This window comes from Lasioglossum baleicum, unplaced genomic scaffold (assembly GCF_051020765.1).
Source record: "Lasioglossum baleicum unplaced genomic scaffold, iyLasBale1 scaffold0130, whole genome shotgun sequence".
Taxonomy (NCBI): domain Eukaryota; kingdom Metazoa; phylum Arthropoda; class Insecta; order Hymenoptera; family Halictidae; genus Lasioglossum; species Lasioglossum baleicum.
The window spans coordinates 347,752-371,885 of record NW_027469190.1 but is presented as its reverse complement, the minus strand read 5'-3'; the positions used below and the strand labels follow the sequence as shown (position 1 = coordinate 371,885).

The window sequence follows — 24,134 nt, the reverse complement described above, 5'->3', positions numbered from 1 at the left end:
ATAGAATTTCATAAAATGTATATTGAGGTTATTGCAAACTCATCTTTTTTCGCAATGATGCTCTAATTTCATTGCTTCTCTCGAATGTCCATTTCCTTCCGAGACAGTGGCGTTTTTAGGTGTAAATAAAAAATGTTGATATAATTATATCAATTTTAAAATATATCATAATTAAACTACAATTATTCTAATAACGTGGAATGTAGTACATATTAAGTTTTAGTTACCCGGATTTTCTTCTTCGACGTTAAGCACTCTTTACTGCTTCTCGTAATTTACGTATATACAACATTAGGGTGGACCTTATTTTTCGACCATGAAATTTTTTTGGTCCCGTAAACCAGAATTGTGACAAATGTTGAGAAAATGGTCTGGAAAAATTTTGGGGCCGTTTGGATCATGGGAAAATGAGTTTTTAATGGAAAATGAGAATTTTTTAAATCATGACATAAATAGACGTTATGATATATCGTTGAATTTGTCTTTTTTCTCTTTAAGAATCCATATATAGCATAAACAGTTGTTGATAGAAAAAACATCCGTGACCTTGAAAACTTTAAATAATGACTTTGAAACATTTTTTTTTCTTTGATACTATATATCCACCTCCTTATATATATACTAAAAATTTTGTTTGAAGAGTTTTTTCATATATGTATACATAACTGACAGAGATATTATATATAAATAAATTCATTAATACGCTCCAATCTACAAAAGAACAAGAAAGCGAGTTAATAAAAACGTGGTAAAAATAGTTCTAATATCGGAAAAAGAAGTTATTATGAATAATAAGTAGTCTGACTGAAACATGGACTGAAGGTGGTACCGCTGAATGCAATGATACCGCTGAACGGGGCGTTAAACTAATGGAGGATCATAATAAAATTTTATCTAGAAACAAAGAGGAGAAATAATATATGTATACTATACAAACTGTGATGGAATGTCGAAAGCAGTATCCTGACGCCACAAAGCAGAATTTGTCAAAGGATTTGTAAATATTTTTTAATATAGCGAGAAACACCTGATCAATCCCTACATGATTAATTGCATTTTTAAGAGGCATTGAAGACTGCTTGTTAACTGGGAGTTATTAAATTTTTCATTTTCCTCAGAGTCAGTAAGTTCTTTATTTTTTTCAAAGTCATTAAGTTTTCCATTTTTCTTGGAGTTATTAAATTTTTCATTTTCCTCAGTGCCGTCAAGTTTTTTCATAGAGTCATTGAAGTTTCCATTTTTCTTGGAGTTATTAAATTTTTCATTTTCCTCAGCGTCATTAAGTTCTTTATTTTTCTCGGAGTCATTAAGTTTTTCATTTTTCTTGGAGTCATTGAAAAGTCCCTCTTTGTCGTTTACGCGCTGTCGTAAAAAAAGTTCTGGTATGTTGCTAGTCTAAAATTATGAACAATGCTATTTTTCAGTTTCTCTAATAAATCTGCATTTGTCGAATTTTTGCGTGTTTTTCAGTTTGTGTAATTAACATTTTGAACCAAAAAATCGGGAAAAAATCTCAATTATCAATTTCAATTAAATGCAATTATATGATTAAATTAATGCAAGTAAATGGGAAAAATTGACCGAAAATTGAATGGCGCAACGGCTGTTTAAATTATTCGGAGGACTACCTCGTCCGGCTAGACCCTTCATTCCAAATTGTAATATTCCAATATTTCAGTATTATTTTTAATATTGTTCAAGTACTATTTAAAACTATTAATGAGTTTTAACAACAAAATATTTTAAATGGAAAACTAAATTTTGACAAATAAGATACGATTATAGCAAGCTTGCTATAAATGTCGAAAACTCGAGTCTGGCCAGAGACATTCAATTTTCAGGAAACACTATTCTATGATGACGAACGGAGAAAAGGGAAGTGAAGCTCGAGGGTTTCGGTCGCCGTGGAGTGGAGAGAAACATTGTAACATGATACGGGTCGGGTCGGGTATATCGGTGTAAAATAACAGAATATATTTTAAGAATTATTATTTTATATTAAAACGTTTGTAGCTCATTGCAACGTCGACCGATTTTGACGAAATTTTCAGAATATGTTTAATTGACACAGATTTACAAAACGTATTTTTTAAATTTTCAATGTCGGCCCATATAAAGATGTTGTAAAATGCAATTTTTAGTAAGTAAGTAAATACGTATTTATTTATTTATTTCAGCCTCGTGGCCCAGAAATTGGACTTGGATTATAATTCTCGAAGCCATTCATCCCTCTATTTATCCATTCATCCGTTCCTCCACCCATTCATCCATATCCCATGCCACATCAAATACCTTATTGTCTATGTTGATCTATCCCAATGTCTCCCCGCTAATCCTGCCTCTCTCTTGATTATCCCTTGTGATTAATTCTTTCCTTTCTTTCTCTATACTCCTAACCCATTCTACAATTTCTCCCACTCTTTTCTCCTGTACTATCTTTTCTATACCTATGTTAATTCTTTCTACCCCTTCACAGTCTTCTGCCAGGTGTTTTAGTTTCCCCAAGTGTCTCTCATTTTTTCTACAATTCCGATCAGTTGCTATTTTTGAAAAAATTATTTTCACATCCTGTACTAAACTAATTGTTCTAGCTTCCCAAAAAGTTCAAATCGTATAGTACAATATTAAAAAAGTTATCATTTTTAGAGCGTCCGAAAATTTTTGCGAGTCACAGTATGTACATATATCGCGCACAGAACACAATTCTTCTTTCTATTAAATCGCATTTCTTAGGTCAAACAATTGCGTTTTGTAATGTATAATAACATGTAATAATAAAGTAAAATGTAATAACGTTAAAAATTACTTAATATACACCCGCGGTAAAATCAATAAGTATAACTTTCCTCCTCACAGCAGAAACGTCGAGAAAAGTTTGACAATGATGTCCCACAATAAAAAAATCTGAAAAAAATTGACGACACTGCCTGCTGTAGTACTTTATCAAGGAACCAAACAGTAAAAAGCATGTTTTCATATTTTCTAGAAATCTGCATTTTTCCGATTTTTGGGGGGTTTTTCATTGTTTACGACCACAGTTTGCAACCAAAAAATCTGAAAAAATTCTATAAAATGCGTCTTAGGATCCAAAATATGTAACATTTTTTTTAGAATTTTAGAACGTATTTGAGACCGGAAAATTGCGCTCGACTGTGCAACAGGCCTAACGGTTCTGGAGAACCGATTACACTGTCCAACACCAAATTTGTTTTCAATATACTGTTGGGAACTTGTTATAGAGTTGTTTGCGCTGATTCCGAATCTGTCCTTAATTTTTCTCCTATACGCACAGTTTTTGAAAAACATGGCTTTGAAAAAAAAACATATTTTTCAACTTTAAACAAATATTGTGGTTATTATAAAAGATATTGAATTGTTCTTTACAGCAAAAGATTCTGTAGACTTTCCCGAATACAGTGATATCCAATATTAATACATTATGATTGTTTAAACATGTTTAAACAATGATTAAAGACGAAGAGACACTACTTTTGCACCAATTTTTGAGGATATTTTTCAATTTATCTCAAAAAATTAGGGTCCAGCGGAAAATCGAACTATACCACGCGATAGAGCAGACTTTTATCTTGAGAAACCACCCTTTCAAGTTTGTAACGTCGACGTTTTTTTCGAACCAGAAAACAAAATAACTTCGCCCGACATGAGCCACCAGTGGCGCGGCGAGGCGGCCTTCGTCGCCGATTTTCAATTGTTACTTCCAACAATTGCGTCCGTTGCCGGTTGCGGCCCGCGCGTATTCTTATGTTTTCACTTTTGGCCCACTGCAGTCCGCGGGGGTTGCTCATCTCACTGGTTTAAATAAATAAATTTATATATTTTTCTATTTGTGAATTATATTATTCTAATAATTTATTGTGAAAATAATTGTTTAAATAAATAAAAACAAATAACAAATTTGCATAGATTATAAAAATCTATTTATTTTAACAATAAATTATTGAAATAACAATTCAAATAATGAATATGGAAACAAATTATAAAAATTTATTTATTTAAACAATTATTTTAACAATAAATTATTATTGAAATAACAATTCAAATAATTACTATAGAAACAAATTATAAAAATTTATTTATTTATAAATTGTTTAAATAATAAATATTAGGTCGAACACAATATAGAATACAGAATGACAGAGAACCGAAATCCGGAACCGAAATCCTGAACCGAAATACATAATATCGGTTCTCCAAAATCGTAACCGTAACCGATATAAGCCAGAACTGCCAGCCAGTACCGATATTCTCGTAACAGTTATAAGTGTTATAACATAACATCATTTCGGTTCTTAATAACTATTTCAATCAGAACCGAAAAATAACAGTTTAAACAGTTATTTTCATAACCGTTCCAATCCCTGTCTGTAGCGTAGATTTACCACTATTTTAATATACTATACGATTTGAACTTTTTTTGGAAACTAGAGCAATTAGTTTACTGCAGGATGTGAAAAGAAGTTTATTAAAAAATTGCAATTGATCAGAATTATAGAAAAAATACTAAAAGTTGCGTTTTACAACTTTTTAATGTGGGTCTATCTATACTTAAAATTTAAAAAATACGTTTTATAGATTTGTGTCAATTAAAACATATTCTGAAAATTTCAGGGTAACCCTAAAGTTATTCTTCTAAATTTTCGTAGAAATAATTGGTTTTCACTTTGGTTTAATTAATAATAACTGTGCCTAAAAATATGAAAAAATTGGAGACAGTATTGATGACAGTAAGTACTTCATCACATTAAATTAATTTCCAAGATGGTCGCTTTTAAGCTTCGATATAAAATCTGTGTTTCTTCGAAATCTTCCGGCTTTTTTATTTTTTACAACTAGAGTTTGCAACAAAAGCTCGGGAAAAATTAAAATACTTCTATGAATATAATTTATATTATTAGAGATTTATATATTAGTTACATATTTTATATAAAATAATATGAATTGTATGTCATAATCCTGGCCAATGATGATGTAGGATCTGATCCAGGCTAAAGATGATGTAGGATCTGATCCAGGCTAAAGATGATGTAGGATCTGATCCAGGCTAAAGATGATGTAGGATCTGATCCAAGCTAAAGATGATGTAGGATCTTGTCCATGCTAAAGATGATGTAGGAGCTGATCCAGGCTAAGTACTAGACTAGGGGGCAGCACTATATGGGCACGGCCAAAACCCGGGCGTGAGCACTCTCATATACTCTCTGGTACCACAGTACCACGATTTCGGCATCACTGGTGTGCAAGTCTGTATCAGTGATGCCAGAATCGGGGACGCGAGGACGCTTCCCCTCCAGCACAGGTTCCCCCTCCTCTCTGACGGACCGTCCTCGCCGTAGCTTCTGCTGCGCACGCGCTACACACGAACGTACTTCTACTCTGCCCGTTTGAGTGCATGCTCGATTGCACACGCGCTACACACAAGCGTACCTCTACCATGTCCGTGTGACTACCTGCTCGACCGAACGCGTCGGCGACGCGTTCCTTCGATTTTCACCAATTTTCATGTTGCCGAAGTTTCGGAAGCACGAGTCGGAAAGTCGGGATCTGGAGACGGCGCGCATTTGAATCCCGGGACGGCGCGGCGCGGCGCGGTGCACATTTTGCTATAACTTTTGATCTAAAAAAGATATCGAAGCGAAATTTGGACTAAATTTTTTTTTAAAAAACCGGGTTTAATGGTTAATCCTAAAATATGTTTTGTATTTCTTAAAAAATTTTTCTCGTTGATTTTTAAAGTTAAGGTAGTCCAGAAGGCCCCCAACATAAATTGATTTTTAGTCGAACCATGCTCAATAAACAATTACGAAAAAATTTATAAATATTAATTAAAATTAAATAAAAATTAAAATATTATAAATTATGCAGACATGTTTAAAAAAATTGAAAATCTCGAAACATTCGAAGAAAATGCATATTTCGTATTGAACTTTTCGAGATACCAGTTTTATAAAAATTCATTAGTCCGATATTATTGAAACAATTGTCCTTAATTTTTCTCAGAATTTTTTATAAATTGTATCGTTGTTAAAAAATCAAAATCAATTTTTTCGATATTTCTTTGTTGATGTATTATGTAATACTGAATATTTTTATAATCAGAAAAATAATGTACAGACTTGATAATGCAATATAAAATATTTTATTTACGTTATATTTCAATATACATATGTGCATCACTCCTAACAATTTTGGTAATCACATAATTATTGTAACGACATTTTACATATATCAGGTCGTTAAGTATGAAACTAGACAAATAAAACACAAATTTCAAACACATTTGTCAAGTTTCATACATCTCCGGTTACGAAAATCGATTTTAAATGGTCCCTGCCTTTCTGTAACATAACAAAAAAAAAATAATTAGTTAAAGTCATGATTGCAAAGTATAGAATAAAATATTAATGTATAACTTTATAGTATAGTTTATACTTATCTTTTCTTTGAAGTCATTCACTTGAATCTGCTAATATTGATTTTACGTTGTCCAGAAAGTCCACTCCAGCTGACACACACGCGATTTTGAATAGGCCTCTGCCTTTCTATAGCATAAAAAACACATAGTTAAAGTTATAATTATACAAAGTACAGAATGAAATATTAATGTAATCATATACTTATCTTTTTTCTTTCAAGTCATTCTTGAATCTGCTAATATTGATTTTACGTTACCGCGATTTTAAATGGTCCTCTGTCTTTCTACAACATAAAAAAAACACATAGTTAAAGTTATAAGTACAAAGTACTTACAGAATGAAATATTAATGTAACGATACACTTCGCTTTTCTTTGAAGTCATTCTTGAATCTGCTATTTCATTACCGCTGACACCCACGCGTTGCTATATTCAAAGAAAAAGTAGACCTAATTAAAATCGTAATTCTAATTGCAATCTTGTAGGACTCAATATAAATAGTAACGTATACTTATCTTTTTTCATCGATGAATATGGTCACTCACTAAAATAAATTCCTAATAAGATAAAAAAATGTTAAAAACCCATTAAAAGGTATTAAAAACGCGACAAAGAAACTGGAGGCTGTTTACTATAATAATAATAATAATAATAATAATAATAATAATAATAGTAGTAGTATTTTATTTCCCATTTCCGGGTACAAACGCGGACCTCCGCTCCGCTTACAAACTTCACCTTCCTTATCTCTTCATTCTTAACTTAAATTTACACTTAAACGCGAGAGAGAGAGAGAGCACACCGTTCACTCATTCCTCACACATTCTTCTTCACTCATTCACACACTCTGGACACCCGGTTCCGCTGCTCATCCTTTCTCTCATCTCTTCCACTCTCTTCATCCATACTGGAGGCTGTTTACTATATGAACTAAACTATCGAACGATTAACGAAGAAAACACGACCTCACTAGTTCGTAAACGAGTGCAAAGTTAATTGTTTATAACTTTGCGAGGGCGATGAATTTTCATATAAATGCTTTCCCGACATAAGGGATAAATGTCTGTCATCGACAGACATGGTGCGACTAGACTCCTGTCTAGCTTTCAAGGATGTGCGCACCACACATATGGAATTTAATAGGCCAGCGCCTATTTTATTCCTTTTTCGAGATTTTATGTCGGGAAGCAAAGAGAAAATTCGCTCGGCCTCGGCATTCGAGTGCGGAAGACATCTGACCGTGTTTATTAGAGAAGTTAAAAGGGGGAAACGAAGAACATGATTCGGGTCTGTTTGGTTACAGATGTCTACCCACATATCGTCAAAAGACAGATTCGACCATTGGTCCCTCTGCGACCGGAAAGTGCCGTAGTACAAAAAGTCCCACTCTTTTTGTAGATCTACGGCACTCCAATTCCCTAATTTATTAGCGACAGCTACGAGATTTTGAAAAGTTAAATCTCTGTCGCTGTTGAATAGGGAATCGGGCGATTTGAAGACCGTCAATTGTCTGAGGAAAATATCGTCATGAGGAAGACGATTTCTCAGTTCATTGCATAAGGTCACATAAAACCTTAAGCAATTTTTCTTTAAGGTGGACACCTCAACTTCCGCCATTCCATCCCTAACTGCCTCTTCCAAATAATCGTGGTATCTGGAACCAAACTCCACTTGATCTAGTGGAACTTGATTTGATTCCAACGAGAAATCTATCGCCCTCACCTCGCTAAGCCAATCTAAAAGCGCTGGTTTTAAAAACCTTTTCAAAAAAAATCGAAGCAACCTTGCTGAAGACGGTTGTAACTCCTGCACCAACGTTTTCCTACTTTGGAAGGAGGCGTTAAAACTATTCATAGCATCAAGGACATTTTCCAAAAAGAAGAAATATCCTTTAATGTCATATCTGCTCAGGAGCGAAGAAAATCTCCTAGCAGCTGCCGAGCCTTCCGAAAAGCTATACTCGTTGAAAAATTTGACTGAAACGTCCCAAGTTTCTAAAAATTGTACCACAGTCAGATGCCTAGAAAGCCAGCGTGTGTCCGATAATTTGAGAATTTTCAAAGGACAGTTCTCATAACTCTCCTGAAATTGGCGATAAATAGCAGTCCGTTTAGGGCTGCTATGTATAAACGAAGGGACGCCACGAAGCAATTCGTCACACTCCGTTGGAAGTGTAGCACAAGCAGCACTTGCTGCCAGTGCTGCAGAATGACACACGCATGGCATTGTAATGACATGGGGATTCTTCTCAAGCAACTTACTCTTGAACGAAGAAAATCTCCCTGTCAGGAGTGAAGAAGAATGTGTGAGGAATGAGTGAACGGTGTGCTCTCTCTCTCTCTCTCGCGTTTAAGTGTAAATTTAAGTTAAGAATGAAGAGATAAGGAAGGTGAAGTTTGTAAGCGGAGCGGAGGTCCGCGTTTGTACCCCGAAATGGGAAATAAAATACTATTATTATTATTATTATTATTATTATAGTAAACAGCCTCCAGTTTCTTTGTCGCGTTTTTAATACCTTTTAATGGGTTTTTAACATTTTTTTATCTTATTAGGAATTTATTTTAGTGAGTGACCATATTCATCGATGAAAAAAGATAAGTATACGTTACTATTTATATTGAGTCCTACAAGATTGCAATTAGAATTACGATTTTAATTAGGTCTACTTTTTCTTTGAATATAGCAACGCGTGGGTGTCAGCGGTAATGAAATAGCAGATTCAAGAATGACTTCAAAGAAAAGCGAAGTGTATCGTTACATTAATATTTCATTCTGTAAGTACTTTGTACTTATAACTTTAACTATGTGTTTTTTTTATGTTGTAGAAAGACAGAGGACCATTTAAAATCGCGGTAACGTAAAATCAATATTAGCAGATTCAAGAATGACTTGAAAGAAAAAAGATAAGTATATGATTACATTAATATTTCATTCTGTACTTTGTATAATTATAACTTTAACTATGTGTTTTTTATGCTATAGAAAGGCAGAGGCCTATTCAAAATCGCGTGTGTGTCAGCTGGAGTGGACTTTCTGGACAACGTAAAATCAATATTAGCAGATTCAAGTGAATGACTTCAAAGAAAAGATAAGTATAAACTATACTATAAAGTTATACATTAATATTTTATTCTATACTTTGCAATCATGACTTTAACTAATTATTTTTTTTTTGTTATGTTACAGAAAGGCAGGGACCATTTAAAATCGATTTTCGTAACCGGAGATGTATGAAACTTGACAAATGTGTTTGAAATTTGTGTTTTATTTGTCTAGTTTCATACTTAACGACCTGATATATGTAAAATGTCGTTACAATAATTATGTGATTACCAAAATTGTTAGGAGTGATGCACATATGTATATTGAAATATAACGTAAATAAAATATTTTATATTGCATTATCAAGTCTGTACATTATTTTTCTGATTATAAAAATATTCAGTATTACATAATACATCAACAAAGAAATATCGAAAAAATTGATTTTGATTTTTTAACAACGATACAATTTATAAAAAATTCTGAGAAAAATTAAGGACAATTGTTTCAATAATATCGGACTAATGAATTTTTATAAAACTGGTATCTCGAAAAGTTCAATACGAAATATGCATTTTCTTCGAATGTTTCGAGATTTTCAATTTTTTTAAACATGTCTGCATAATTTATAATATTTTAATTTTTATTTAATTTTAATTAATATTTATAAATTTTTTCGTAATTGTTTATTGAGCATGGTTCGACTAAAAATCAATTTGTGTTGGGGGCCTTCTGGACTACCTTAACTTTAAAAATCAACGAGAAAAATTTTTTAAGAAATACAAAACATATTTTAGGATTAACCATTAAACCCGGTTTTTTATCCCGTCCCGGGATTCAAATGCGCGCCGTCTCCAGATCCCGACTTTCCGACTCGTGCTTCCGAAACTTCGGCAACATGAAAATTGGTGAAAATCGAAGGAACGCGTCGCCGACGCGTTCGGTCGAGCAGGTAGTCACACGGACATGGTAGAGATACGCTTGTGTGTAGCGCGCGTGCAATCGAGCATGCACTCACACGGGCAGAGTAGAAGTACGTTCGTGTGTAGCGCGTGCGCAGCAGAAGCTACGGCGAGGACGGTCCGTCAGAGAGGGGGAACCTGTGCTGGAGGGGAAGCGTCCTCGCGTCCCCGATTCTGGCATCACTGGTCTGTATCAGTCTGTAGTCTGGTCTGTACCATGGTCGGTACTGGTCTGTACGTTTTACATCAGCTTAAATAGGGCTATATTCGCAAGTCAGCTGCTTTATATATTATTTTTATTCTTTCGTATTTTAACGTTCAGTGGATCGGTACTGTGAAATGTTTAGTCGTGGTTTACCGGTTAAATAAGATATGTCATAGTGTGCGTATGTAAATATTTTAGTGAGTGATTTGAAGGTTATGAGGTGTTATACAATTGCGCGTTATCTTAATAACTTCTTCTGATATTTATTTAATTGCGCGTTATTCTTCTAATGTTCTGGTTAGCCCTATCTTTTCTCTATTTTTCGTTTTCCGTCTGTTGTTCGGCTAAAATAATTATTTTGCACAGGTTTATGAAGTCTCGCCACGTGTCGTCGGATTTGTGAATCCCTTCGCTAATCTGTTGGATCTGGACTGAATTTGTGAAATTATTTTTGGTATAAAATTCTCTTCTTTCTTCATTCCATTTATTGCAATGTAGTAGTGTATGATTTACATTGTCCACTTCATTGCAACCGTATTCAACCATTTCAACCATTCATTGCAGATTTCTGTGTTACATTTATTGATCTTTCTTAAGTAGTTGGCAAAGATACCATGCCCAGTAAGAAATTGTATGGTGTAATATGTTATATCATTGCGTGGCAAAGCATTCCAGCGATTGATATCTGGAATCGAGAGGTGCATTAGTTTTTGGTTGTAGTTTGTATTTCAGCATAGTTGAAATTTAGTATAAATTGCTCTTCTGATTTCAGCTCGAATTTCTTTACGTCATATCTTAAATACGTTTGGCTCTATATTCTCTTCCGTGTTCATTCCAGCGGTGAGTATAACTTTAAATGTTTTGCTACTGTTTTTGTCATCGATAGTATTTCTAATATAGTTATTATTTCTAGGTAGTGATTCGGAACTATTGCTTGAGACGTTCTCATTCTAGTTTCTTCTGATATTAATGCTTCTCCTAGGTATGGTTTGCTTGTTTTCTCTATTGATGTACATATTTTTCTTCATGCTATTCTTCCATTCCGCCAGCAAGCGTCTTTCAATGATGATATCTATTATATTGGGAATGCCAGTTATTACGTTAAGGTAAGTCATAGTTTTATACGCTCTAACGACTTTAATTAGAGCCTGCTTTTGTGTTTGTTCTAACCTTTTCCTATTTCTGTTCAAGTTGATAGCTTTGAACCCATATACTTTGAACTCATATACATCATAGTACAGGAACATAGCTTTAAAATTTGGCCCTGCTATATTAGGCGTGAGCCTCGCCGGCATACTTGCAGCATTTGTAGTTTGAGCAGTAGCTTTTTTGATATATGCAAAGTGTTGGTTATTCTTTTCTAAATAGATGCCAATGTATCTAATGCTGTTAATGGTGTTATGTTAATATTATTTCCAAGGTTAATGTGCAAAGGTTGGTGGATCCTTTTTCTATTTAAAAGAATGAGCTCGGTTTTATTGTTTGTTAGTTCTAGACTAGTATATTATATATCTAGTGTAACGGATGTTTTTGTAGGTTTGCTTCCATTCTGTTTTTGATAACTTTTTCGAATAATTTTTGACTGATTATTTAATATTGCAAGCGACCCGTAACTACTAGGGATGCCATCGAGTTTGTCTGGTTTCTTAATTAACCCTTTCACTACAGTGGGCACCTAAAGGCGCTTAAAAATATTGCTGTTATGGTACGGTTAATCTAGTTTGGTCCACACTAGGCCTGGGAAATTTTATCGATTATTATTACGGCAAATCTTCAGACAGACGCAAGTGAACGCTAATTCAGCTGTTACATATTCCGTAAGTCATATATTATTTAAATATGTTTATTTGTGTATTTTGCAGTTATTTTTAAATAAATGATGTTTTAATATAGTGGAATTCAGGGTTTCGGTTATTTAAATATACTTTCTCACAAATTCACTCCTAACAAGATGTTTCTCCGTTCTCGGTGTACATACATCGCGAATAAATTCCTACCATATGGTATGGCTGGTGCGTCTCAAAGTCTGCCGTAATCAAAGGGTTAAGAGAAGTTTTTGTAATTTCCAGTTGGTAGGGAAATTTCCAGTTTTTAGATATATGTTTACCATTTCAGTGACAAAATTTAGATGTGTAAGGACAATTCTTTTGAGTAATATTACATCTATACTATCGAGCCCAGGAGCTTTATTATCATTTAGTTTTTTGATAATCTCACTTATATATATTTCTTTTTCTGTTATGTGTATACAGGGTGCGGCGCAAATTAGTCCCCATGATTTTTCAGCCCCTTTGGATGGTCGGACAGAAAAATGTTTCTTACCAAAGAGTTAATCAGTATTTAACCGACAAGAAATTGCAATATTTTAAATTTAAAAAGAAATCGATTTTCAACAAAAAATCAAGGTCGCTGTCATATCTTTTAATGGAACTGGGTATTTTTAACTTCATAATATTGTAGGCGACGCACAGTGGGGTATTTCGCTGAAAAACTGGAATAAAATATTGTAGAATTATTTATGGGCTCAGGGTCATAAATAAGTAGGTCGTTGGATTCGTCTTGACGCCAGCTATAAGATTATGAACTAAAAAATGTACTTTAACATTTAAAAAATCAAAATACTTTTTATTTTTTGTCGAAAAAAAAAATTTTTTTCGAAATTTTAAATATAGAATTTTGTACATGTGTGTCTAAATACTGTTCAACTTTTATTTCAAACATTTTGTCGTCAGATTATCCGAACTCTTTGAAAGTAGTGATAACTGAATGCTTTGATTACGATGTACAGAGTTCAGGTAGGTGTACAGTGTACAGGGCACTCACAGATTTTATTCCGTTATCATTTCAATTAATATTGTTATTAATATTTGAACATTACCAATCATTCTGTAAGTTTTATTCGATTTTGAAACGAAAGTCGCCACTTTCGACGCTCATTTCTACTTAAATTTGTTATAACTCTCCAATTCAGAACGATTCGGAACCAATTCTTTTTGGACTATGATCGTAAACCTTTATCGAATGTAATGGTACCAGAAAGAGTGCGGAATACAGCGGAATGGTTTACCAAAATTGTCAATAAAGTTTTGAAATCGAAAAAAAACTTACAGAATGATTGGTAATGTTGGAATATTGATAACAATACTATTTTAGATGATAGCAGAATGAAATCTGTGAAGAGTTTGTACACCTATCTCAACTCAGTACATCGTAATCAAAGCATTCAGATATCACTACTTTTCAAGAAATCGGATAATCTGACGACAAAATGTTTGAAATAAAAGTTAAACAGTATTTAGACATGTACAAAATTCTATATTTAAAATTTAAAAAAAATGTTTTTTCGACAAAAAATAAAAAGTATTTTGATTTTTTAAATGTTAAAGTACATTTTTTATCTGATAATCATATAGCTGGCGTCAAGACGAATCCAACGACCTACTTATTTATGACCATGAGCCCATAAATAACGCTACAATATTTTATTCCAGTTTTTCAGCGAAATACCCCACTGTGCGACGTCGAAACGAATTCAACGACCTGCTATACAATGACTTTCAGATGACCTTGAAATTTAATTAAATTATTAATTAATTACATGTACATGTTTAACATTTGTGTTTTCAATTTGTCTCCATATATATTAGGTTTTTGGTGAGTTAAGTTCTGAAGCAATGTTTACAATCATTTGTTTACCTCTAAATGCGAGGCGTTGCTATTACCGACCGTCGAATTATTTCAGATATTCTGGCAATTGATTCATGGCGATATTTTCTTTCAAGGTTATCTGAAAGGTATCGTATAGCACAGACGTGGGCACGGGTGGAGCCCCTCAAACGCCTGCTTCTCCCACCAAGCTTCCTTTCGGTGGCGCTCCTCGTGGCTCCGATGCGCGAGGCCTGCGCACTGCTTGCGACATGCGAAACGCGTCCTTCCTACATAGTAACGACGGATGCTGGTGGGGGACAGTGGGCGCTACGGTGGGGACAGTTTTGCCTCAATTGAGGCAAAATTGCCCACGCTTGGTATAGCAGGTCGTTGAATTCGTTTCGACGTCGCCTACAAAAAATATTATGAAATTAAAAATATCCAGTTCCATTAAAAGATATGACAGCGACCTTGATTTTTTGCAAATTAAAAAATTGCAATTTCTTGTCGGTTAAATACTGATTAACTTTGGTACGAAACACTTTTCTGTCCGACCACCCGAAATGGCTAAAAAATTGTGGGGACTAATTTGCGCCGCACCCTGCATATTGTGGGAGATTTTAAATCAAACAATCCAGAGAGATCATTTAACTAATTATATTTATTATGAACACAATCGTAATAGAAGAAACATAGGGTGCGTCCCGTTTCACGCTTCAACGCATGAATCGCTTAGAATTCCCTAGATCCCCACCACTTCTCGCGCATTAACATCGCATCAGCTACCACAGCTCTGAAGTGAAGCGTTTGATGCGAAGTTAGTAGCGCTAAATTTGAAAGCAGTTTCTGTCAAGCGATTAAAACAAAATGGATAATATTACTGCTACGGAATTACGTGAGGAAATTGAACACCCCAACCCCAACAAGTCATTCACGTGGCCTGATGGGGCAGTACTTCTACTAATAGATCTATATAGAGAAAAGGAAGCCGAATTTAAAAACGGCTTGAAGAGGAACAACGTAATTTGGAAGGAGATTGCAGCCCAACTGCAGCAATGTAATTATGCTGTAAATGGGCTGCAATGTTCGACAAAATTTGCCGGTCTACGTCGCACATACAAAAATATAAAAGACCATAATTACATTGCTGCAGTTGGGCTGCAATCTCCTTCCAAATTACGATGTTCCTCTTCAAGCCGTTTTTAAATTCGGCTTCCTTTTCTCTATATAGATCTATTAATAGAAGTACTGCTCCATCAGGCCACGTGAATGACTTGTTGGGGTTGGGGTGTTCAATTTCTATAATAGTTACCCGTTAATTAGCTGTTATGAGAATATATGATAATAAGAAAAATGAAATATTAAATAGAATAGCAAATATATTGTTTATTGTATATTGTATATTGTTGTATTTATTGATTAATGACTAAATAATAAATTCATTGTCCAAAAATGGAAGAAAAATATATTCTGTTATGTTACGCTGTTCATTCAGTGATTATATTAATGTTAATATATATAAAATAAATAATGTGCTATACTTGCATCTGATTTTTTCAAATCTACCGCTAATGCATCGGCTTCGCATCAAACGCTTCACCTCAGAGCTGTGGTAGCTGATGCGATGTTAATGCGCGAGAAGTGGTGGGGATCTAGGGAATTCTGAGCGTTCTGATGTGCGCATTGAATGCAACGGAACGCTTCTCTATGCGATTCATGCGCTTGAAGCGTGAAACGGAACAGACCACTTTGTCTGGGCAGGGCCCGCTCCAGCGGTTACGACGCCCCAGGCAAAAAAATAAATTGCCGCTCCTTTTTAAGCACTAAGCACCGCGCTGAACAGAATGACCCTTTTTTTTTTTTAGCAAAATCGTCTGGCAAGGGTAGTCTGAAATTTTCTATTAATTGAATATTTAAAACATCAATATTTTTCTCACACTTGCAGCCAAAGCCAAAATGGCGCCCCTAAGTTTTGGCGCCCCGGGCAAATGCCCGGGTTGTCCCCCCCCCTAGAGCGGGCCCTGGTCTGGGACACCCTGTATATTAGTGGTTGGTATATGTAAATAAATAGGCTTTATTTTATTTTATTTTTTATTTTTGTTAAATAAAAACATTGAACAAGTAGAATTGAACAATTGTAGTAGTGATTCGAGTGATACTACGGATATGAGTGACAGCGAAGATGAATTCAGCGAAGATGAATTAGAAGATACTTTTTTAATGACTTCTTCTCATTCGTAGCGCATTCATAATTGTTATTCGTTTCTCTTTTCCCAATTCTACTGCACTACTGCCTACAAGGCTAGCTTCCTCGTCAAATATGAACTGTATTTCTGCGGGCATTTCATCATTTTGAAGCAGGCAAATATTGTGTAATTTTCAGCATGCTAAAGTGAATTCTGGAATATTTATGGCGTCTGTTAATGACAAACAATCCAATAGTGCCCTAAAGCGCATTTTCAGGGACCCTATAGCACGTTCAACTGCCATCCTCGTGGATGACAAACAATAGTTAAAATTTATTTGCCGGTTTGTCAGATGTCCATTATTCCGAAAAGGCACCATTACGTGGGGATGAATGGAATATGCAGCATCTCCGATAATATGAGAATTATTCGGAAAATACTCTGCAGGTAATTCAAGAAAACGGGCTACTGGAGAGTTCCGAAAAACTCTAGAGTCGTGGACCGATCCAACCTGTCCAGCATATACGTGTGTAAATTGAGCAAGAGAATTACATATTACTTGCACGTTGATGGAATGAAAGCCTTTTCGATTAATGTATGAGTTTGCATCTTCAGAGGGAGCTCGAATTTTAATATGCGTCCCATCAATAGCTCCAATAACATTGGGAAAACCGCATGATTTTTCAAATTCTTGCATTACATTAACAGCAACTTGACCTCTTGGCCATGTAATAAATCGAGGAGCAATACAATGGAGAACAAATGTAACACGTCTTAATGCTCGAAAAGCAGTTGCTTTGCCAACTCCAAATTTTGTCGATACAGATCTGAAACAATGATATATTTATCATATAGATTAAATAACGTGACAGTCTGTAATATATTAACATATATTGCTTCATGTAAATACCGATAAGAATCAGGAGTAGCCATGAACCAAATAGCAATAAAAAGTTGCTTTTGTGCTGGTATTGGTTTTCTACCAGAGGATTTATTAGTTTCACATAACGCTGGACCAATTATTCTTAGTACCATTTCAAAAGTTTCAGGAAAAATTCTAAAATAACGTGATATAAAATTTATTAAAAAATGTAATCATTTTAGTAACCAATTATCAAAAAGTATTTTTATTTTTAAAACAAATTATGTTACTTACCGAAAATGTTCTTTGAATACTGTTCTAGAGTAACCAGGGATAACTCGCTCGACATAATCTTCTATTTTTTCGGTTAAAACCATCTCTCCTCGCGTTTCGCCAACCATTAATATTGTATTAATTAACTCCAAATCAAAATTTAAAAAAGTATCTTCTAATTCATCTTCGCTGAATTCATCTTCGCTGTCACTCATATCCGTAGTATCACTCGAATCACTACTACAATTGTTCAATTCTACTTGTTCAATGTTTTTATTTAACAAAAATAACGTTAAAGCCGATAACGTTTTGTCATCCATGGCAGCAGCCATTTTTGATTTCAAATTTAGCGCTACTAACTTCGCATCAAACGCTTCACCTCAGAGCTGTGGTAGCTGATGCGATGTTAATGCGCGAGAAGTGGTGGGGATCTAGGGAATTCTGAGCGATTCATGCGTTGAAGCGTGAAACGGAACGCACCCATAGTGAGAATATGTTGCATGTGGTTGTATGTGGTAGTCAAATGGATTTACGGCTGAATAAGTGAGTTTTTGATTCAATAAGTTTGTGCTTCTTCTATCGTTCGGGTAAAGTTGCCGATGATGTGGGTCCTCACCGATTTCGATGACTTTGAAATATGTTATAAATTCGATGTTTTAAATATCTTTTTCCTTTGAAATGAAGCTCATCGACATCGGCGAGGAGATAGTATGTACATCGATCGATTTACAATTACAAATTTTTACAATAATATCGTAAACTAAAGCCGATCGACAAAAACCGTCAAGGGAAATGTTGTTCAGAATCATGGTCTTGACAACATATCCAAAGGTTATCGAAATCGGACAGGAAATAGTACATCGATTGATTTACAATTACAAATTTTTACAATAATATCGTAAACTAAAGCCGATCGGCAGAAACTGTAAAGGGAAATGTTGTTCAGAATCATGGTATTGACAACATATCCAAAAATTATCGAAATCGGATAGGAAATAGTACATCGATCGATTTACAATTACAAATTTTTACAATAATATCGTAAACTAAAGCCGATCGACAGAAACTGTAAAGGGAAATGTTGTTCAGAATTATGGTATTGACAACATATCCAAAGATTATCGAAATCGGATAGGAAATAGTACATCGATCGATTTACAATAATGTCGTAAACTAAAGCCGATCGACAGAAACTGTAAAGGGAAATGTTGTTCAGAATCATGGTATTGACAACATATCCAAAGCTTATCGAAATTGGCGAGGATTCACATCATCGAGAAACTTTTGTTCGTTACGACATCGCGGCGTGCCACCGATACTCGGCTGCCGGCGCGCCGGGCTGCACGCGTCTAGCTCGCGCTCTGATTGGTCCGTGTTTTTCGTTAATAACTCGTTAACGAAGCCGCGGACGACATTTTTTCAAAGGAAAATGTCGCTTGAAATGATCTCAGGAACCTCCCATTTTCGGCTCCGGACCTAATTTTGAGACACCCTGTATACTCAGTGATTAAAAACAAATGGAGCAAATCTGTCTACAATTTCCCCCACTTTTGCGACAATATATTATTTCAGTATATTAATATATTATTTCCCTTTTATACTTTATACTATATTGAGCAATAATCTTTATTCTCAAATATATGCCTTTTGGCGTTACATTTTTTCTCTTCTTCCTACATTTCGACACATTTTTTTACATAATTACATTTTCTTACTTCTAGCTTATCTTAATATTTACATAACAATTTACAGACTATGTATATCTTTGTTCCTCTCTACTTTTTGTCCCTATCTCTCTTTACCCTCTCTTGTCCTGCTCTACTTGTACACTATTTTGTTTCCCACTCCTCTCTCTCTTTCTTCTCCACTCTTTCTCTGTTTTCTCTTAGCTTCCTTCCCCAATTTGCACCTTTCCCACTTTCGTCTAGTATTTCTTCTATTTTTCCCTCTATTTCTTCGATCTCCCTACATCTTCCTATTAGGTGCTCTAACGTCTCCTCCTCTCCTCTACACATCCTGCATACTTTCTTCTCTTCTTTTTCCCAGAATTTATTTACTCTTTCCTCGTTGCCACACCTCAGTCTTGCTATCGTCTTCACCTTATCCCCTTTTCTTCCTCTTTTTCCTATCAGGTATGTCGGTCTCCCCACCGTTCTTATCTCTTTGTACCTGGGCACACTTCTTGATTTCCATACTTTTTCTATCCTTTCTTGGTCCTGTACCTCCCTGTCTCTGCTTACTACTTTCCCCTCTATTGTTCCTTCCTCTTCTCTTAGTCTTACTACCTCCTTTACCCCCATTCCGCATCGCCAATAGTATCTTTTTCTCTCTTCTCCCCATCTATCTAGCTTTCCTTCTTCTTCATCCTTCCTTCTTTCTCTCCAGCATTCTTTTAATAACTTTCTGTTTCCGTCCTTACTAATTTTCTCCTCATATCTGACCGCTCTCTTGCCTGCTTCTATTCTTATCTTGTCTTTCTTCATTTCGTCCCTTACTATGTAGCCTGGTGTTGTTCTTTCTACACCCAGTATCCATCTAATGTATCTCTCTTGTAGTCTTTCCATCTCCTCTCTTTCTTCCCATCCCCAGATCTCTGCTCCATATAGTAATATTCTCCTCACCACCACGTCAAAAAGCTTCATTCTCCACGTCATGTCACATCATAATCCTCCCATTACTTTCCTAGCCTTTCCTACTCTTTCTTTTATGTGCGCCGTTTCACTATTTGTCCTATTCAGTGTGTAGCCTAAGTATTTAATTTCTTTTACTTCTTCCACCTCTTTATCTCCCCACTTCCAGATCTCTCTCTTTCTTTTTCCTTTTCCGTTACTGCATATTAATACCTTCGTCTTTTCGCTATTCACCTCTAGTTTTTTCCTCTCAAAGTATCTGCTTGTCCTCTTTATCATCTCTTTCAGGCCCCTCTCATCTTCCGCCATAAGCACCATGTCATCTGCATATCCTACAGACCAAATTTTCTCTTTTCCAATTACCACTCCTCCGTCTTGACCCATCCTCAGCGTACCCTCCAGGTCTGCCACATATACAGGGTGTCTCAAAATTAAGTCCGGAGCCGAAAATGGGAGGTTCTTGGGATCATTTCAGGCGACATTTTCCTTTGAAAAAATGTCGTCCGCGGCTTCGTTAACGAGTTATTAACGAAAAACACGGACCAATCAGAGCGCGAGCTAGACGCGTGCAGCCCGGCGCGCCGGCAGCCTAGTGTCGGTGGCACGCCGCGATGTCGTAACGAACAAAAGTTTCTCGATGATGTGAATCCTCGCCAATTTCGATAAGCTTTGGATATGTTGTCAATACCATGATTCTGAACAACATTTCCCTTTACAGTTTCTGTCAATCGGCTTTAGTTTACGATATTATTGTAAAAATTTGTGATTGTAAATCGATCGATGTACTATTTTCTATCCGATTTCGATAATCTTTGGATATTTTGTCAAGACCATGATTCTGAACAACATTTCCCTTTACGGTTTTTGTCGGTCGGCTTTAGTTTACGATATTATTGTAAAAATTTGTAATTGTAAATCTCGATCGATGTACATACTACATACTATCTCCTCGCCGATTTCGATGAGGTTTATTTCAAAGGAAAAAGATATTTAAAACATCGAATTTATAACATATTTCAAAGTCATCGAAATTGGCGAGGACCCACATCATCGGCAACTTTACCCGAACGTTAGAAGAAGCACAAACTTATTGAATTAAAAACTCACTTATTCAGCCGTAAATCCATTTGTCTACCACATACAACCACCACACTTTTACATAATTGTTGAACTCGTAGCACACTTTTATAACTCGTATCGATATCGAACGAAATTGCTTACTCCGACGCGGAAAGAGTTCGATGCTCTTCGCGATGCCGCGCGAAACTGTGCTCTCCCAGCGTACAATGTATTCGGTGAAGGCGTCGTTTAAAACAAATGAAATCGTTCCCAAGGAGATATTGATTTTTCGAGAATCATATGGCATTGATTTTTCGAGAATCATATGGCATTGATTTTTCAAGAATCATATGATTCTCGAAAACACCGATTCGAAGATTATGTAAAAGTGTGGTGGTTGTATGTGGTAGTCAAATCGATTTACGGCTGAATAAGTGAGTTTTTAATTCAATAAGTTTGTGCTTCTTCTAACGTTCGGGTAAAGTTGCCGATGATGTGGGTCCTCGCCGATTTTGATGACTTTGAAATATGTTATAAATTCGATGTTTTAAATATCTTTTTCCTTTGAAATAAACCTCATCGAAATCGGCGAGGAGATAGTATGTAGTATGTACACCGATCGATTTACAATTACAAATTTTTACAATAATATCGTAAACTAAAGCCGACCGACAAAAACCGTAAAGGGAAATGTTGTTCAGAATCATGGTCTTGACAACATATCCAAAGATTATCGAAATCGGATAGAAAATAGTACATCGATCGATTTACAATCACAAATTTTTACAATAATATCGTAAACTAAAGCCGATTGACAGAAACTGTAAAGGAAAATGTTGTTCAGAATCATGGTATTGACACCATATCCAAAGATTATCGAAATCGGATAGAAAATAGTACATCGATCGATTTACAATCACAAATTTTTACAATAATATCGTAAACTAAAGCCGATTGACAGAAACTGTAAAGGGAAATGTTGTTCAGAATCATGGTATTGACAACATATCCAAAGATTATCGAAATCGGATAGGAAATAGTACATCGATCGATTTACAATTACAAATTTTTATAATAATATCGTAAACTAAAGCCGATCGACAGAAACTGTAAAGGGAAATGTTGTTCAGAATCATGGTATTGACAACATATCCAAAGCTTATCGAAATTGGCGAGGATTCACATCATCGAGAAACTTTTGTTCGTTACGACATCGCGGCGTGCCACCGACACTCGGCTGCCGGCGCGCCGTGCTGCACGCGTCTAGCTCGCGCTCTGATTGGTCCGTGTTTTTCGTTAATAACTCGTTAACGAAGCCGCGGACGACATTTTTTCAAAGGAAAATGTCGCTTGAAATGATCCCAAGAACCTCCCATTTTCGGCTCCGGACCTAATTTTGAGACACCCTCTATATTGAACAATGTCGGGCTCATCGGGCACCCCTGTCTCACTCTCTTCTCCACCCAGAATGGTTCCGACATTTCTACCCCCACCCTCACTCTGCATCTCGTCTCCCTATATATTTCTCTTACTTTGTCTATTAACTTTTCTTCTATTCCCCTTTTTTCCATTGCCTTCCATAGTATACCTCTATCCATTCTATCGAATGCAGCTCTTAGGTCGACAAATGCCATGCATACTTTTCCCTTCTTTTCTTTCAACCTTTTCCCTACCACATGTTTAATTATGTACACATTATCCATTCCCCCTCTCTTTTTCCTGAAACGCGATTGTGTCTCGTCCAATCCTTTTTTTTCTTCTAGGCTTTTTATTATCCTATCATTTAGTATCATTGCGTAGATTTTGTACGCTGTCGCCGTCAGGGTCACTCCTCTGTAGTTCTCCGCGATGTCTTTATCCCCTTTTTTGTGTATGGGAACTACTACTCCGTCCCTCCATTCGTCTACGTATCCCTCTCCTTTCCATATCTTCCAAATAACTTCTCCTAGTTTTTCTCCTATACTTTTTCCTCCTGCTATCCATGCCTCGTTCTTTATCTGGTCTCTTCCCTCCGCTTTTCCTTTCTTCAATCTCTTTATTTTCTCCATCACTTCCACTTTTATTTGTGATTCCTCCTCTTCCTCTGTAGCGTTTCTTTTCACCCTTCCGCTTTCTTTCTCCTCTGCCAATACCTTCTTTCTCTCTCCCCCCCCTAATACATTCATGAAGTGTTTCCTCCATTGTACCATATTTATTTTGTCGCTCACCCTCACTTTTTTCTTCCTTTCTCTGTTTATGTATTTCCAAGCTTCCCCCTCGTCTCTGATTTCTTCTATCCTTTTTTCTTCTTTCTCTCTCCACTCTCTTTTCTTTCTTTCGCATAATTCTTCGTATTGTCTCCTCTCTTCTTTGACTTTTCCCGCTTCCACTTCCCCTCTCCCTTTCCCCTTTCCGATCTCTTTCCATGCCTTCTGCAATTTCTTTTTCCGTTCTCTGCATTCTCCGTCCCACCATTCCGTTTTCCCGTTTATCCATTTCTTTTTCCATTTCTTCTTCTTGGTTTCTTTTTTTATTGTTTCTGCCAGCTCTTTCCATTCCTCTTCAACTCCTTGTTTCTCCCATTTCATCTCTTCTATTTTTCTTTTGAATTCTTCCATCTCTTCCTGTCCCCATACCTGCACTTCTCTCTCCTCTTCTTCCTCTTCTTTTTCCCATTTTGCTCCTTCTCCTCCGATCGTCACTATTATCGATTGGTGGTCCGACTCTATCCTTCTTTCTATTTTAAATTCTTCTATCTCTTCCCATGACGTTTCATTTACTATTCCATAGTCTATCGTCGTTTCTATCTCGTTCCTGCTGAACGTTGTTTCCCCTTCTTCGTCTCCCTTCGTATT

General features: G+C 35.7%; 1 protein-coding gene and 1 long non-coding RNA gene across 6 annotated transcripts in view; both read left to right on the top strand.

Annotated features, from left to right (window-relative positions):
* The window catches only part of LOC143220012 (uncharacterized), a gene marked incomplete at its 3' end in the record, with an annotated part of 383,990 nt that overhangs the window by 12,111 nt on the left and 347,745 nt on the right, over nucleotides 1–24,134 (top strand). The gene's annotated exons all lie outside the window — the stretch shown is intronic.
* On the top strand, nucleotides 10,624–15,150 carry LOC143220010 (uncharacterized). Of its 5 annotated transcripts, none has more exons than XR_013011533.1 (4): nucleotides 10,624–10,710; nucleotides 11,009–11,096; nucleotides 11,415–11,482; nucleotides 11,556–15,150. It is a non-coding gene; the product is annotated as an uncharacterized LOC143220010 (long non-coding RNA). The 5 variants fall into 5 exon arrangements; XR_013011535.1 differs by having other exon boundaries at nucleotides 11,207–11,482; XR_013011534.1 differs by having other exon boundaries at nucleotides 11,009–11,340.